The sequence below is a fragment of the Triticum dicoccoides genome, chromosome 7A (genome assembly GCF_002162155.2).
Source record: "Triticum dicoccoides isolate Atlit2015 ecotype Zavitan chromosome 7A, WEW_v2.0, whole genome shotgun sequence".
Taxonomy (NCBI): Eukaryota; Viridiplantae; Streptophyta; class Magnoliopsida; order Poales; family Poaceae; genus Triticum; species Triticum dicoccoides.
Window position 1 is genome coordinate 629,522,889 of NC_041392.1, and position 18,426 is coordinate 629,541,314.

Here is an 18,426-nt window from a genome sequence, read left to right on the forward strand (position 1 = left end):
CTGTTGTTCAGTTGCAATTTTAGCAAGTGTTTTGTAGCTGGGTTTGGAACCACAATCAGAGTCATCTTCACTGGAAGTTTGATAGTGATTAGTGCGTGTGTTTAACTTGGCACCGCGTGCCATGAAGCAGTAGGTAGGAGCGGAGTAGTCCTTGTCATTTGCATCGGTGTCGGTGACGGAGTAATTGTCTTCAGTGTTGAAGATGGACTTGGCAACGTATGCCGTAGCCAGACTCGCAACGCCAGAATCGGACTCCTCCTCAGACTCCACCTCCGCTTCCTGAGAGGCGGACTCCTCCTCTGAATCCATTTCCTTGCCAACAAACGCACGTGCCTTTCCAGATGAGCTCTTCTTGTGTGATGAAGACTTTGAGGAAGGCTTGGAAGAAGACTTTGAGTACTTCTTCTTCTTCTTGTCGTCAGAGTCGTACTCCTTACTCTTCTTGTTGTTGTTGTTCTCATTGTCCCACTGCGGACACTCAGAGATGTAGTGGCCAGGTTTCTTGCACTTGTGGCATGTTCTCTTCTTGTAGTCATGAGCAGAAGCTTCATCTTTCCTTGAGCTTGATCGTGAAGACTTTCTGAAGCCTTTCTTCTTGGTGAATTTTTGGAACTTCTTCACAAGCATAGGAAGCTCCTTTCCAATGTCTTCAAGATCATCGGAACTGCTATTAGATTCTTCTTCAGATGAGGAGACAGATTTTGCCTTCAAGGCACGAGTTCGCCCATAGTTGGGAACGTAGATGTATCTTTTCTCAGAAAGCTGAAACTCGTGTGTGTTGAGCCTCTCAAGTATGTCAGACGGATCGATTGTCTTGAAGTCAGGGCGTTCTTGAATCATCAGGGCTAGGGTGTTAAACAAGCTGTCAAGTGATCTCAGGAGTTTCTTGACGACTTCATGCTTGGTGATCTCAGTGGCACCGAGGGCTTGAAGCTCATTTGTGATGTCAGTGAGTCGATCAAACGTGAGCTGGACATTCTCATTGTCATTTCTCTTGAAGTGGTTGAAGAGGTTGCGAAGGACACTGATTCTCTGATCTCTCTGGGTTGAGACGCCTTCGTTGACCTTGGAGAGCCAGTCCCAGACTAGCTTAGAAGTTTCCAAAGCACTCACACGGCCATATTGTCCTTTGGTCAGATGACCACAGATGATGTTCTTGGCAGTGGAGTCCAGTTGAACAAACTTCTTGACATCAGCAGTGGTGACACCTTCGCCAGCCTTGGGAACGCCATTCTTGACGACATACCATAGGTCGACATCAATGGCTTCAAGATGCATGCGCATCTTATTCTTCCAGTAGGGATATTCAGTTCCATCGAAGACGAGGCACGCAGCGGAGACTTTGATTATCCCTGCAGTCGACATAGCTAAAACTCCAGGTGGTTAAACTGAATCACACAGAACAAGGGAGTACCTTGCTATGATACCAATTGAAAGTGCTAGTGATCGACTAGAGGGGGGTGAATAGGCGATTTTTATGAAAGTCTTCAAAACATGGAAGTTTCGAAGACAAACGATAGAAATAAACCTATTACCATGTAGCGGAAGGTAGACTACACTAGGCAAACCATAGTCAAGTATTCAATGGAGTGAAAGCACAATGACTAATAGCAGCTAGGCAGTAAAGATCAGGTAGGAAGATATTGTGAAGCCAATCAGAACAAGCAGTCACTCAGTGAAGACAAAAGATAAAGCAATCATACAATGGCTTCACAAGGACCAACAGTAAGTAAAGGGAAGGGAAGGATGAAACCAGTGACTCGTTGAAGATAATGATTTGTTGGACCAGTTCCAGTTGCTGTGACAACTGTACGTTTGGTTAGGGAGGCTGAGATTCAACTCAGAAGACCTTGTCTTCACCTTATTCCCCTTGAGCTAAGGACACCCAGTCCTCGCCCAATCACTCTGGTAAGTCTTCAAGGTAGAATTCCAAACCTTCACAGACTTCGTTCACCGGCGATCCACAATGACTCTTGGATGCTCAGAACGCGACGCCTAACCAGCTGGAGGATTCATAGTCCTCAAGTGTAATAAGTCTTCAGGTCACACAGACAGGAAGACGTAAGTGATGCTAACACTCTTTGGCTCTGGGTGTTTAGGGCTTTATCCTCGCAAGGAATTCTCTCTCAAAGGCTTCGAGGTGGGTTGCTCTCAAACGACAAAAGCCGTGCACTAACTCTGAGCAGCCAACAGTTTATGGTTGTAGGGGGTGGGCTATTTATAGCCACTAGGCAACCCGACCTGATTTGTCCAAAATGACCCTTGGTCACTAAGGAACTGACACGTGTTCCAACGGTCAGATTTCAAACACACACGACAACTTTACTTGGGCTACAAGCAAAGCTGACTTATCCAACTCTGGACAAGATTTGCTCTCATAGTCTTCACTCGAAGACATAGGATTTTGGTTAAGCATCACTTCAGTCATTCTGACTGGTTCACTTGGACCCCACTTAACAGTACGGTGGTTCCTATGACTCAACAAAGAAGAAAAAGAACGACGAAACAACCAAGTCTTCGCGCTCCATAGTCTTCATGCGATGTCTTCTTTTGTCATAGTCTTCAATGTGAATGTCTTCACATACCACCTTTGACTTCAATGTCTTCATTCATTTTTAGGGGTCATCTCTGGTAGGAAAACCGAATCAATGGGGGACTTCTACCTGTGTTATCCTGCAATTCTCACAAACACATTAGTCCCTCAACCAGGTTTGTCGTTAATACTCCAAAACTAACTAGGGGTGGCACTAGATGCACTTACAGTATCCCTGATATAATTATTCCGCTCCACAGTTTATACAGTGATAACACTTCTAGTATGGGCGGTATTATTGCTAGATGGTTAAGTATGAACCGTACCAAAGGTCCCATCTTTGGAGGCATCTATGCTACACGCCTAGCCGTACATTTTAACATACCTATTAGGCATGCTGAGAAGGAAGAAAAGGTGCTACCCCGTGTTTATCTAGATCATAAAAGTATGGTGGCACATGATTTTATTGTTAAGAATAGGGCAGGAGGGCTTAAATATCAAATGTTCTTTAACAAACATCACCCTGAGACTATTATCCTACCTGCTCCTTCTTTGTTTGATTTGACTGTAGGCACGTACCTTGTTCCATTGACGGCTATCCACGCCTACCGGAACACTGCACCAGCCGAGGAGCCAGAACCAGAACCACAATTTGATCCTTCACGGCAGTCTAACTATCAGTGGGATCCAGAGATGATTGCCAGCCAGTGGAAATCGGAGCCTTCTTCTTCCTCATCACGGTACGACCCCAACAACTATTATTATGGATATCCACTAGGCCAGTCGTGGCCATAGACCAACTTAGGCCAAAAGCCTAAGCTTGGGGGAGTACGTATTTCTCACCGACATTACATTTATGTTCACGCACACTCATTACTAGATGTCGGTGCTCATATTTTTTCACTGTAATATCCATGCTAGTTTATTTTCTTTTTCCTGCTTTCTTCTTGTGTGTTTGTTAAGCCTTAAGAAAAACCAAAAAAATTAGTAGTAGTTTATTTTTCTGCTATAGTAGTAATAGTTAAAAAGAAAACCCAAAAATATTTCCCAGTCTTCTTTTTGCTTGTTGGGAGCTTTTCCATGTAAATAGTTTTATTTCTTTTCTTTCTTTGGGGGTCAGTAGGAGAAGACCATAATTAAATTGTTGAAGTGGCTCTTATATGCATTATTGTTTATCTGACAAAAGAGCCCATATTGCTTTGTCTTCTCCTGTTTATTGAATGCTCGCAGATTCCAGCTTAGTCCAATGCACATACACTCTTATTATTATTCACACCGTTCGGTCATGCAAGTGAAAGGCAATTATGATGATATGTGATGGACTGACTGAGATGAGAAAAGTTGGTATGAACTCGACCTCTTTTGTTTTTGTAAATATGATGAGTTCCTCGTTCTTGATTCAGCTTATTATGAATAAACATGTTTTCAATGACAATTAGAGATCATAGTTGCTTGTGCCATGCTTGATTAGCTATGAGTTATAATGATTTACCTTGTGTGCCAACATGCTATTGAGATGATTATGATGTGGTATGATGGGGTGGTATCCTCCTTTGAATGATTTAAGTGACTTGACTTGGCACATGTTCACGCATGTAGTTGAAACAAAATCAACATAGCCTTCACGATATTTATGTTCATGGTGGATTATATTCTACTCATGCTTGCATCCAATGTTTATTAATTTTAATGCATGTACATGGCTGTTGTCGCTCTCTAGTTGGCCGCTTCCCAGTCTTTTGCTAGCCTTCACTTGTACTAAGCGGGAATACTGCTTGTGCATCCAATCCCTTAAACCCCAAAGTTATTCCAGATGAGTCCACTATACCTTCCTATATGCGGTATCTACCTGCCGTTCCAAGTAAATTTGTATGTGTCAAACTCTAAACCTTCAAATAATCATTCTGTTTTTATGCTCGAATAGCTCATGTATCAACCAAGGTTGTCCTTATCTTCCGTGTTAGGCGGGTTATTCTCAAGAGGAGTGGACTCTGCTCCTCACTCACGAAAAAATGGCTGGTCACCGGGATGCCCAGTCCCATGCTTTATGCAAACTAAATAAAAATTAATTGCAAACAAAACTCCCCCTGGGACCTGATGTATGTTGGAGGCACTCGTTGTTTCGAGAAAGCCATGGATTGATGCTTGTTGGTGGAGGGGGGTATAAACTTTACCATTCTGTTTGGGAACCTCCTATAATGTGTTTAGCATGGAAGATATCGCCATCTCTTAGTTGTTATGTTGACAATGAAAGTATACCGCTCAAAATACAATTTATCTCTATTTAAAAACTGAGCTCTGGCACCTCAACAAATCCCTGCTTCTCTCTGCAAAGGGCCTATCCATTTACTTTTATGTTGAGTCATCACCCTCTTATTAAAAAGCACTAGTTGGAGAGCACAACTGTCATTTGCATTCATCACTATTAATCTATGTTGGGTGTGACTATGATTGGATCTCTTTTACCATGAATTACAATGTCTAGTCAGTCCTTGATCTTTAAAGGTGCTCTGCATTTATGTTTTGCGGTCTCAGAAAGGGCTAGCGAGATACCATCTTGTTATATCATATTATGATTGTTTTGAGAAAGTGTTGTCATCCGAGATTTATTATTATGACTTGCTAGTTGATTATCCTATTGATATGAGTAATTATGAGACCTGAGAATTGTTGCAAATGTGGTTAGTTATGATCTATGCTGAAAACTTGAATGCTGGCTTGACATAGTTACAACAACAAGAGCAAACAGAGTTTGTAAAAGTTTTTTCTTTCAGTTTCTCAACTGAATTGCTTGAGGACAAGCAAGGGTTTAAGCATGGGGGAGTTGATACGTCTCCATCGTATCTACTTTTCCAAAAACTTTTGCCCTTGTTTTGGACTCTAACTTGTATGATTGGAATGGAACTAACCCGGACTGATGTTGTTTTCAGCAAAATTGCCATGGTGTTGTTTCATGTGCAGAAAACAAATATTCTCGGAATGACCTGAAACTCCACGAAACATCTTAGAAAAAATAATAAAAAATCCTCGCCAAAGATGAAGACCAGGGGGCCCACACCCTTCTCACGAGGGTGGGGGCGCCCCCCCTAGGGCGTGCCCCCTACCTCGCGGGCCCCCTGGATGCCCTCCGACGCCAACTCCAACTCTATATATTTGCTTTCAAAGAGAAAAAAATCAGAGAGAAGAAATCATCGCATTTTACGATACGGAGCCGCCGCCAAGCCCTAAAACCTCTCGGGAGGGCTGATCTGGAGTCCGTTCGGGGCTCCGGAGAGGGGGATTCGTCGCCGTCATCATCATCAACCATCCTCCATCACCAATTTCATGATGCTCACCGTCGTGCGTGAGTAATTCCATCGTAAGCTTGCTGGACGGTGATGGGTTGGATGAGATTTATCATGTAGTCGAGTTAGTTTTGTTAGGGTTTGATCCCTAATATCCACTATGTTCTGAGATTGATGTTGTTATGACTTTGCTATGCTTAATGCTTGTCACTAGGGCCCGAGTGCCATGATTTCAGATCTGAACCTATTATGTTTTCATGAATATATGTGAGTTCTTGATCCTATCTTGCAAGTCTATAGTCACCTACTATGTGTTATGATCCGGCAACCCCGAAGTGACAATAATCGGGACCACTCCCGGTGATGACCATAGTTTGAGGAGTTCATGTATTCACTATGTGGTAATGCTTTGTTCCGGTTCTCTATTAAAAGGAGGCCTTAATATCCCTTAGTTTCCAATAGGACCCCACTGCCACGGGAGGCTAGGACAAAAGATGTCATGCAAGTTCTTTTCCATAAGCACGTATGACTATATACGGAATACATGCCTACATTACATTGATGAATTGGAGCTAGTTCTGTGTCACCCTATGTTATGACTGTTACATGATGAACCGCATCCGGCATAATTATCCATCACTGATCCGGTGCCTGCGAGTTTTCCATATACTGGTTCTCGCTTATTTACTTTCCCGCTGCTACTGTTACAATCACTACAAAATACCAAAAACATTACTTTTGTTGTCTTTACTTTTGTTGTTGCTACCACCACTATCATATTACTCTGCTACTAAACACTTTGCTGCTAATACTTGAGAATATTCTTTGGCTCCCCTTGTGTCGAATCAATAAGTTTGCGTTGAATACTCTACCCTCGAAAGCTGTTGCGATCCACTATACTTGTGGGTTATCATTTATCATGTCGGGCTGCTCCCTAGGATATAAATAGCTGCCCCCTACAACCACTAGCTGGTTGGCTGCTCCGAGAGAAACTGACACTTGTCATTTGAGAGCAACCCATCCTCCAAGGACTTTGAGCGAAAATCATCGAGTGAGGAAAAACCAAACCCAAACACCTACAAACCCCAAGTGATTGAGCATCACTGAAGAGATTGATCCTGCGTGGATCCGACGCTTGTTACCTTTGAAGATTGTGCTTCTTCCAGACGGTTAGGCGTCATGGTCTAGAGCATCCAAGAGGAATTGTGGATCGCCGAGTGACCAAGTTTGTGAAGGTTCGAAAGTCACCTGAAGACTTACCACGAGTGATTGGGCAAGGTCTATGTGACCTTAGCTCAAGGAGAATACGGTGAGGACTTGGTGTCCTGAGCTGCGTGCTCAGGACTGGGTGTCCGGGACTGTGTGTCCTCGAGTTTAAATACTCAGCTGCTCCAACCAGACGTACAACTGAGACAGCAGTTGGAACTGGTCTACCAAATCATTGTCTTCACCAAGCTTACTGGTTCTATTCCCTCAACTCGTTCATTTCCTCATAACTGTGTTGTGTGTTTGTTCATATCTATGTTTGAAGACTTTGACTGAAGACTTTCTCAAATTTCCTCAGTTCAATTTCTTCAATCTGTTTGTCTTCATCATGTGTTATCCTGTGCTTACGCTTCTTGTACTCTATGCCTGTCTTCATTGCATCATGATGACTATGCTTGTATTCTGTTATGTTTACTTTTGAGTACCTATTCCGCTGCTAGTAGTTCTTCGCTAAGGAATTTCCTCACCGGCAAATTCCTTAGTGAAGAATTTCATAAAAATAGCCTATTCACCCCTCCTCTAGTCAATATAACGCACTTTCAGCTGTGCTGCACATCGACGCTATGAAGAGGTCGGCGTGCATAGAGGGTGCGCGGATGGTCTTTGCCTGTGTCAAGACATACTGGGCAAGAGATGGAGGCCACCACTATTGCAACACAGGATCGGCCGTGGGCCGAGTGGCTGCCGAGCACTACTTTGAAGAAGTTCTTGAAGGCGCTAGTTCGATAGAGGCTCAGTGCTCAAAGAATATTATGTTCTAGTGACATGTACTCCCATTGTAAGAACAATGTTTTATTGAGTTGTCAAGGTTGTGTTTATACTTTTGCCTGAAAGTATTATGATGCCTCCTGTGCGGCCGTTTATGTATATATGTATATAACCTGAAAGTTTGCAGTCGTCGGCTTCCGCCCCCACGCATATAATGCGGGGGTGTTTGCAAAAACGCGTATTCACACTTGATCCAACGTCTTGGTCCATTAAGGAGGTGGTAGCGCAGCAAACGAGGCAATCAAACTATATTGCTTTAACACTTTCACTTAGCCATAGGAGTTTGACGGTGGGGCTACTATATAGCCCCTGGTACTTCTGCGCTTGTCCGAAAACGGGGCACGTACGTACATGACCGGCAAACGGCCCTTAGTTAATGCGGAGGAATCCCGAAGATTCCGCTGAGTCATCGAGTGGTTGAGCAGTCTCGCGCTATATCATGACAGTCAGTTTTCGGCTTTGTCTACTGAGGTGCTCATCCGGATGAACCAGGGCACAATCGCAGTAGTTCTCCCAGTGCTACCTTAGTCGATATAGCGAAACGTAAGGTACCAAAACATGGGAGCCGGGCAAACCCAACATTTGACCAAAGACATGATTCGGAGCTGATGCATATAAGGCCAAACTTGCGACGCCGAACACTCCCTAAGGTATTTGGTCTTTATAACATATGCCGGGCTGAACAATGCCCTGAATAATAAACCCCGGGTGTCCAGGTACGTGAAATATCCTAACGTGGACACATGCCAATACGTTGGCATCCTTCTCGGTTGTATTGAGTATTCGGAGGATGTGAACAACAAGAGACAGTAAAAAAGGTTGACGCAGGGTCTTAATCTAAAAAGAAAGCTTTGAGCGGGTCCCTGCTACACGTCTGCGCCTGTGTCTCTGTTGTGCCGTGTCCTGGACGGGTGTAGCACGATTGTCATCTGTAAAAGAGAAGAACTTAGGTGAAAGTTGTCGTGCCAGAAAATTGGTTATTATTAATAAACCAGTAAAATTCAAGATAAGTCAAGTTGAGCCGGACTAGCCCTGATTACACGCGGGAAGCCCCTGGTACCGTCTAGGGGGGTTTGATCATCAAACCCATCTCATGTATATGTAGTGGTGCACCGGACTCGTCTAACCGTGTCCGTGGTCTTGACGACCTGTCATTTTTCCTGGTTGGTGAGGTCGTCTAGTGCTCGGTGGCTAAAGCCGCCGAACATTCTTCCGCGCGTAGAGCACGCTCAATATTTCCGCTAACTGTGATGGTGCCATGTGGATCGGGCATCTTAAGCTTGGGAGAAGCGTAATGCGGGATTGCATTAAAACGAGCGAAAGCAGCTCTTCCGAGTAGTGCCTGATAGACACTTCGGAATGGAGCGATGTAGAAATTTAACCTTTCGCTTCGGAAGTTGTCGGAAGAACCGAATACAACCTCTAGTAATAGAGAGCCCGTGCAGCGGGCCTCTAGGCCTGGTATTACTCCCTTGAAGGTAGTAGTACGGTGGCTTATTTTTGTCGGGTCTATCCCCATTTTGCGGACTGTGTCCTGATATATCAGGTTTAGACCATTGTCGCCGTCCATGAGGACTCGTGTGAGATGGTATCCGTTTATTATTGGGTCTAACACCAAGGCAGCCAATCCTTCATGCCGGATGCTTGTCGCGTGATCCCCGCGATCAAAAGTGATCGGGCAGGCCAACTAGGGGTTGAACCTAGGGGTGACGGGCTCTATGGCGCGTGTGTATCGGGGTGCATGTTTGCTTCTACTTTTCGTCACATGGAGCATGTTGACTGTTTTAACCTATGGTGGGAATTTTTTCTGTCCTCCAGTGCTTTGCTTGCGAGGCTCGTCCTCGTCTTCGCTTGGTGTCTCCCCCCCCCCCTTGTGTTCGGCGTTTAGCTTACCGGCCTGCTTGAAGACCCAGCATTCTCTGTGGGTGTGATTTGTAGATTTATCAGGGGTGCCATGAATCTGACATAGTTTGTCAAGAATCTTGTTTAGGCCAGATGGTCTGTCTCTGCTGCCTTTGGAAGGCTTTTTCCGCTGACCTAGTCGAGAGCCCCTGAATCCGGCGTTTACCGCCGTATTATCTGGGTTATCTTCTTTATTTCGACACTTGCTTCTATTGTGTCGTGGTTTTCCATTGCCACCCCTGACTTCGGATGTGCTTGGGTCACTGGTGCTACTGCGGGCTAACCAGCTATCTTCGCCCGCGCAAAAGTGGGTCATGAGACTTGTTAGAGCTGCCATTGTTCTCGGTTTTTCTTGGCCGAGGTGTCTGGCGAGCCATTCGTCTCGGACGCTGTGTTTGAAAGCTGCTAAGGCTTCGGCGTCCAAACAGTCGACGATTTGATACTTTTTGGTGAGAAACCTGTTCCAAAGCTTTCGGGCGGACTCTTCGGACTGTTAAATTATATGACTTAAATCGTTTGCATCCGGAGGTCGGGCGTAGGTCCCTTGAAAATTAGCCCGAAAAGCGTCCTCAAACTCCTCCCAACTTCCAATTGAGTTTTCGGGGAGGCTTTTCAGCCAGTGTCGAGCTGGTCCTTTAAGCTTGAGGGGCAAGTATTTAATGGCATGGAGATCGTCTCCGCGAGCCATATGGATATGGAGGATAAAGTCCTCAATCCAGACCCAAGGGTCTGTGGTCCCGTCGTACGCTTCTATGTTCACTGGTTTGAATCCTTCTGAGAATTCGTGGTCCAGCACCTCATCGGTGAAACATAGGGGGTGTACGGCACCCCTATACTTTGATGTACCATGGCGTTCGGACGGTTGTGGTATTTGCTTTTGATTTTGTGCCGGAGCACGCTTCCTAGATCCATAGATGGATCTGGTCGTACCAGATTTTTGACACAAGTCCTCACGTACATCGTGTGTTGACTTATGTGCGTATTTGTTATCCTCTCTATCACGGTCACAAAGCGGTGGATCCGGCTGGTTAGCCGTTTTATTATTTGGATGTGTGGCCTCTAAGGCCTCGTCGTCGAATTCAGGTAACAGCTTGCGCTTTGGATGGCTCTTTGTGTGGTAACTTCGACCATACTTTGCTTCGCTGTTGAGCACTTTGTTCCACCTGCTGTTGAGTGTGTTTTGTGGGGCCTTAAGCCTTTGCTTCTGCTTCTTCAGACTTCAGGCAACAGCAGGGGTCCTTATGGCATGGTTATCTCAGAAATCAAGTCTAAAATTTTGAGTTTTAACTGTCACATAGTTTTTGAAGGGCGTCGGTCTAACGGAGATGCCCATAGTTTAGCTAAATTTTCGCTTTCCTTAGCTCGGGGGCGCCACATGTGGCTTATTAACCCCCATACTCCTCTTTGTATCCTACAAACTGTGAATTTCGATGAATGAATAAAGTCTTTCATCCCTAAAAAAAACTGTGGCAAAATGTCGAGGGAACGCACAGGCGGATCTCCTTGACTGGGCTGGTCCATATGGCTCTCCCGCTCCGGCTAGCGAAGAAACTACAGCGCTCGGTCGCAAAAAAGAATGCGCCAAGCAGAATTCAACACACAAGGTCACGTGCTTCAAAAGTAGTACTCCTACCACTTGAGCTAGCGACCTAGGTATTTTAATGGGCAGCACAAATACTTAAGAACCAAACCAAGCACGAATACGAACGTTTTTCAAATTTTGAACGCGAAATATTATTTTGGAGAAAAAGTGAATTATGTATGAAACTGCGAACACTTTTCGAAATTGTGTATATTTGAAAAACTTAAACATTTCGTAAAACACAAACAATTTCTGGAAACGATTTTTTTAAACTCCCCCCCCCCCAAAAAAAAATTGAAAATACGAACATTTTTTAGAAAACTAGAACATTTTTTGAATGGCAAAACCGTTCTTGGATACGCTGAAATTTTTGAAAAATGGGATTTTTTTTAATCTCCCAAACAAAATTTGAGAACACCAACATTTTCTGGAACCCCAGAGCAAAAATCGAAGCATGAATAACAATTTCTGAAATTCCAGAACAAAATTTGAAAACATGAAGATTAATTAAGAAAATCACGAACATTTTTTAAACTCCCGAAGAAAATTTGAAAACCCAAATATTATTATAAATTTGAGACCATTTTTGTAATACTGAACAAAAATAGAGAAGTTGTGAAATTTTGAACAAAATTTGAATTTCTGAACAATTTATTAAAAGCACGAGCATTTTTTGAATTTCTGAATACAATTTGAAAATGGAAACATTTTTTGAAGTGTTTTACACTATGACAAATCAAACATTTTTTGAAATATAAGTTTTTTTCCAAAAACACAAAAAAGGAAAAAAGAAACAAAAAAGAGCACAAAAGAAGAGAGAAAAGAATAAATGAACAGGAAAAAGAAAGAAAGAAAAACAAAAAAAATGAAGAACCCGGTTCAGGAACCTACGAGAAGGTTCCCAAAACCGGGAACCGGCTGGAACATGGCAATAAATTGTTCAACACGGCTGGAAAAAAAGTGTTTTCGTAAGTTTGCCATGTTACAATTTTGTCCAGAATTTTTGTTTTACATTTTTCCCATGTGCTAGAGAATGTTTAGAATTATTATTATGGTCAGATTGCAATTTTATAATTTTTTATCCATGGAACATGGCAATTTGTGAAAATGAATGAGACTTAGGATGGCAATTCTCTGTAATAGATGCTAAGTGCAACAATTAGGATGTGCTTGAAGATGGGATTCACTTACATATGTACATATGATTAGTGGCCAAGATTTTGAATCCTGGTCAACATGTATAATTATACACCTTTATTTCTAAGCAGAGTGGATGTACAATATTGGGTGTATCATGTTTAATTAACAGAGTCGTGCAATGAAGTAACCAAGCGCATAAATAGAAGCAGCTGGGCTCCAGAGATTCTTGGAAGTTGGTGAAGTAATAATGGCTTAAATCAAAAGCTAGGATACTTGTTGATGACACGCCGCATATATATACACTTGTCTCCAAGCGTGTAACTGTCCAATGGAGCAAATGCAAGAAAGAAAATTCCTATTGCCACTATAAAATAAGAGAAGTGGATGTGGACTAGAATAGACACATTTCGGCGTTGTTTGGATAAGAGGAATATAGAGAACGCAATCTACGTAAGCTAAGGAAACTGCCTAACCGTAAAAAATCTTGTTTGGCTCGTCCAACAACCCCGTGGATAGGGGAAACTCGTTTCCCAAAAACCCATAATTCCGGGTTTGTGGGAAAACTAGTATTACTCGTTTTTCCACAAATGCGATTAGCATATACAGATGCAACTGCCTTTCTCCGCCCCCGCCTATTCCTCAAAAATCTCAGATGGCGCCAATTCTGCTTTTTGCGTCTCACCTCGCGCCCTTTTCACTGCCTATAAAAGACAGACTTTGTTTCCCGCATGTTATACACCCAGATCGCAAAGGGCTGGCTGTGATCCCCGTGACAGGCACTGGAGGGGAAACGTTGACCTTGGATCTGAAGTTGGTCATCTTCAATAAGGCTCCACATCTCCTTCAGGCTTTCCGTGCATCGTCTTCCCACCTTCAATCAGTCTTCCCATCTTCAATCAGGTTCCATGCCTTCACCATCCTACACAGCAGTACGAATTTGTATTTGTAAATATTTTCATGGTACTGTTGATTGAATTAATCTATTTGGTAGTGAACCCTATTTTGAATAAAACCTCTGATAATTTCATATGGGCAATTCCTAGGACATAGTAGATCCAACAACCTGGTAATCTGTTAATCTAAATGATAACACGTACTGTTGAAGGAAAAATTAGAGGCAACTCTGATTAGGGAGTATCGTAAATATGAACATGTGGCACATAAGAGAATCAGATTGCACTATGAATGCCTATATAAATACTAAAATGATCTAACACCGAACCACAATTAGATTATCGATGACTATATATATCAAGTGCAGTAGATAATTTTTCATGACAAGGATGCCGTTTAAAGCACACTGTAAGGATAATTTCCCATAAGTATCAATCATATTTATCCAGAATATATAGTGTGCATTAAGAGCTAAGTAGTAAGCAGATGAAGATTAGAATACCTTGTGATGTCATCTGATGTTGATAGCAGTACTTGGGGCAAGCGAGACCAGATTTAATAGCAAATTAAAGATCTTGGCAGCAACCTAGGAAAATAACTGATAAGGGATGTGAACATCCCGTTAGACAGACAAGCGACAAAAATTCAAGTGTCCAGTCATAGCATGAACAAAAGATTAGTGGCATGCTCATTTTCTTCCACTTCATAGATTTATTCCTTTTGAACCAAATGACTCATCTTCCATTATTGCTTCTTGTATCCCCTCTATAGAAAAATATGGATGATGAGAAGGAAAAAAATTAAGAAGGAAAACACAGATAAAGCTAAGCGCCATGTATGGAAATCTTCAGAGGACAAAATACTGCTGAATATATTAAAAGATCAAAGCCTACATGGAGGAAAAGAAGGAACAGGTTACACAAAGAAAGCATGGCGTGATATCTTAGAACAATTCAATGATTCAAGGGTAGAAAAACTTGAATTACAACAACTGAAAAATCGTCATAAGTACTACAAGAGTTGCCACAGCACCATGGACAGACTTCAAAAACTCACGGGATTTGGTTGGGATGACGAGGAAAAAATGATAAAAGCTCCAGAAGATATTTGGGAAGAACTAATTAAGTCAAGTTTGTTCAAGTAGAATTCATATAAAGTTTCCATATCCTATTATTAACAAAAACATTAAACAACTTGTAGAAGGATAAGGCTATCCAAGAATATCAAGATAAGGTGTGGCCTAGTTGGATAGATCTTCAAGCCATATGTGCTAGTTCAACAGCATCTGGAGCTGGTGTTGTATCTAGCAAAGGAAAAGATGGTGCATGTACAACCAAATCTTCACAAATTGACCTCAATACGGAAGTTGAAGTACATGACATCGATTCTGATGAAATCAATGCTTCCCCTGGTGTCTTCACCAAGAAGTCAACTACCATTGAGCCAGAAAAAAGAAGTCCCCTGGAAGTGGATCCAAGGAAACTGCAAAAGGACAAAAACGGACAGCCGATGATGCCATAATAGCAATTGATCGCCTTGCAGATGCATCACTTAGCATTGCTGAAGCAAAGAAAACAGTAGCACAACAAACTGAAGCTTACTCGGTTAAATCTTGTATGGCAATACTAAATAGTATGAGTAATCTAGATCCCAATAAGAAACTAAAAGCGGTAAAGGCATTTACAGATGGTGATAAACGAGCCATTTTCATTGAGATGGATGAAGAGACGCGGAAGCTCTGGATTCTTGATCCTTAGAATTTTTATAATACACCTTTGAGCATAGTATTTTATTTCGGTCGTTGTCGCACTTTACAAGATTCAGAAAACAATTTCACTTATATTTTGTCAGTTTGTGTGAAGTAATAAATATTGTTTTCAGTTTGGTATTGTTCATTGTTCGGTTCAGCACTATTACATTTTAAAACAATTATCCAGAGATGATATGGTCAACTGTGCAAATCGTGCAGGGATCTATGAACATTTCAGATGTGACAGATGATGAACTTTCTGATTCCGAGCAAGTGCTTACTAATAACATTTCTGCAGTGTCCTTGTTTCGCGATGTGTTGTTCACAAGGTTATTCAGAACGCCCCGTAACACTTCTATATTAACTGGTGCTCAGAAAACAATAGAGTTTTTAGAGGGACATCCAGTTAGATTTTATGAACAATTTCGTCTTGAGAAGCACACATTCTACTTGTTGCGGGATGCTTTGTGCGAGAGGAAGTTACATAAGGATACAAATCGAATGACAGTGGACGAACAACTACTCATGTTTCTACATACAATTGGTCACAATGTGGTTAGAAACCGTGTCATCCAAGATAGATATTAGCATTCTGGCGAACCAATCAGCCGACACTTCAACAAAGTTTTAGACGCCGTAAATGGTTTGCGTGATGTTTGCATAACAGATTCAAGCAATCAAGTCCCATTAAAAATATTGGGTGACGCAAGATTCTACCCATATTTCAAGGTATGTTTGCTATTAGAAGCAGATACTCTTTTACATATGAATTTCATAAATAGAAGGTCGACACCATTTAAACTTTATTTTTTGACTAACAAAAAATCCCAACAGAACTGCCTAGGAGCAATTGATGGGACACATATTGAGGCAAAAGTCAGGCTTGATAAGCAAACTCCTTATAGAAACAGACATGGTTATCCGTCTCAAAATGTAATGGCAGTAGTGTCATTTGACATGACATTCTCTTATGTCGCTGCTGGATGGGAGGGTTCTGCATCGGATCAAGCTGTTCTAAGATGGGTTGTGACTAGTGGGGGTTTAGTTGTTCCTGAAGGTAAAGTACAATTATTTGTGTATCTACAATATATATAAAGATGCTGAGTTTGATATGAAATTAATGTGCAGGTAAATTTTACCTTGTTGATTCAGGCTACGCAAATACTCCAAGATTTATTGCCCCGTATCGTGGAGATCGCTATCATATTGCTTCTTTTCGTGGAAGTAATCGGCGATATACTAGTGAGAAGGACTTGTTCAACCATCTACATGCACAGTTGTGGAATGTTGTTGAACCAACTTATGGTGTTCTAAAAGCTCGTTTTCCAATTCTAAGTAGGAAAGGAGGAATTCCTTATCCATACAGAACTCAAGTGAAAATTGTTATGGCTTGTTGCATTATCCACAACTTCATAAGGAAGGTTAATCATCCTGATGAGTTATTCGAGCTTTATGAGCATGGGGAAACAGAACAAAATACTGACCATGGTGATCAACAAGTTCATGGGCAAGCAAGAGAAGATGATAGAGTTGCTGGTGAGAGAGTTTGTGCTGCCATCGCCTGAGAGTTGTGGACTAAACATCAACAACGTAGTGCTCAACCAGAAGATGATTAAATACTGTAATATTTGTTTTTCATCTTCAATTGCAGATATATCTGCATAATTATTGTTGCAACTTTTAATTCTTTATATGGACATGAACTTCCCATTCTTTTATAGGCTTATATGCTCTATCTCTCTATCTCTCTCACCCTCTGCCTCTCCCTCTCTATCTGGAGCTACAAGATGAAATGTTATTGTCTACCAATCTTTTCAGCAAGTAAAGCAACCAATAAACTACTTCAAATTGGTGCATTTTTATGTGACATTCAAGTGTTCCCCTTGTACCTACGCACCAGGTTCTTCAATGGACCAAGTAGATATGTAGCTAATTGCTAAGTCTTGTCAGTTATGAAGTAGTATACCCTCCGCAAGTGCGTGATGTAGACCATGAAAACATGCTAAGAAAACAAAAAGGGAGATAACTGTAGCTTCTCTCGTCAAGTGCATGATGTAGTTCATGTTAATTTACTAGTACAAAACTTGAAAATAATAATCAAACATACCTGCTCCTCTGAATCCCCATCCGCTAGCTTGGAATCCCCATCCACTACAGCTGCCTGCTGCCCCCGGCGCCGCCGATACAGGCTGATGTCGGTGCAGCCTGCACGACCGGCGTTGAGGGGAGGCAGGCCTGTGCGTTGACCTGAAGCAGGACCGCTCGCTAGGTACAGCTTGTGCGGGGTCGACGGCCGACGAAACGGAGTACGCCTGGGGACCTAGCCGTCCAGGGGAGGGGAGGCGAGCAGCAACCAACATCCAGGGGGCGGAGGCGCGCAGTAGTAGGCGTCCGCGCGCGGCGGCGTGTACCTGGCGACCTGGGAGTCCAGCAGCAACCGGTGTCCAGGACGGCGGAGGCGCGCCGTACCCGGCGTCCGCGCGCGGATTCTTCCACGGGCGAGACGAGGGAGCAGCGGTGTGAGCGAGCGGAGGAGGAATCGGAGGGCAGCAGCAGCTCAACGAGCTTGGATGGATGAGGCCATGGTGTGCGATTTGGGGAAAGTGAGTCACTCACTGGAGGAGAATAGGAATAGGAGGAGCTAGTAGTCGTGGGCATCCAAACAAGGAACTGGTCCGACCAGTTTTTCAAATTTCCATACCAAACGTAGTTATTTATAAACTGGTTATTTGTAAAAACTGACGTAAAATGGGTTTTCCTAGAAATCGGCTAAAACCTCATTTTTTATAATCCTATCGCTAATCTTCACTATCCAAACAACGCCTTAGTCACATGAGCCATGCGAAGGTGTGAATTCTTGTAGAAATGGGAGGCATCGGAAGTTCATATTGTCTTTTGTAACAGATTGAATGTGCAAATTACATAGAAGAGTCAAGCTCTTGTATGGTATTCCAAAATTAGTATGAGTCATCCATTTCCCCAAATCTAATGGTTGGTACTCTTTGATACTTGGGAAAAGGAGTATGGACTCAAAAATTTATCGAGTGTCTTGACCGACGTAGAACAGCAATCGCATCACCCCGTTAGTACTTCCTATGAGGGTATTTTGGTCTTGTTGTTGCCTCTCAATTATGTACATGGAAGCATTTGGCTCAAATATATATACAATGACTAACAAGAATCCTGGTCTCTCGCGGGTCGCGGCTGCCACCACAAACCAGGTTAAGAGAGGGGCTGAGACGAGTCGAGGCGAGCGAGGGTGTACCCCAGCGGTGGTGAATATCGTCAGTGAAGGGGATTAGATGGT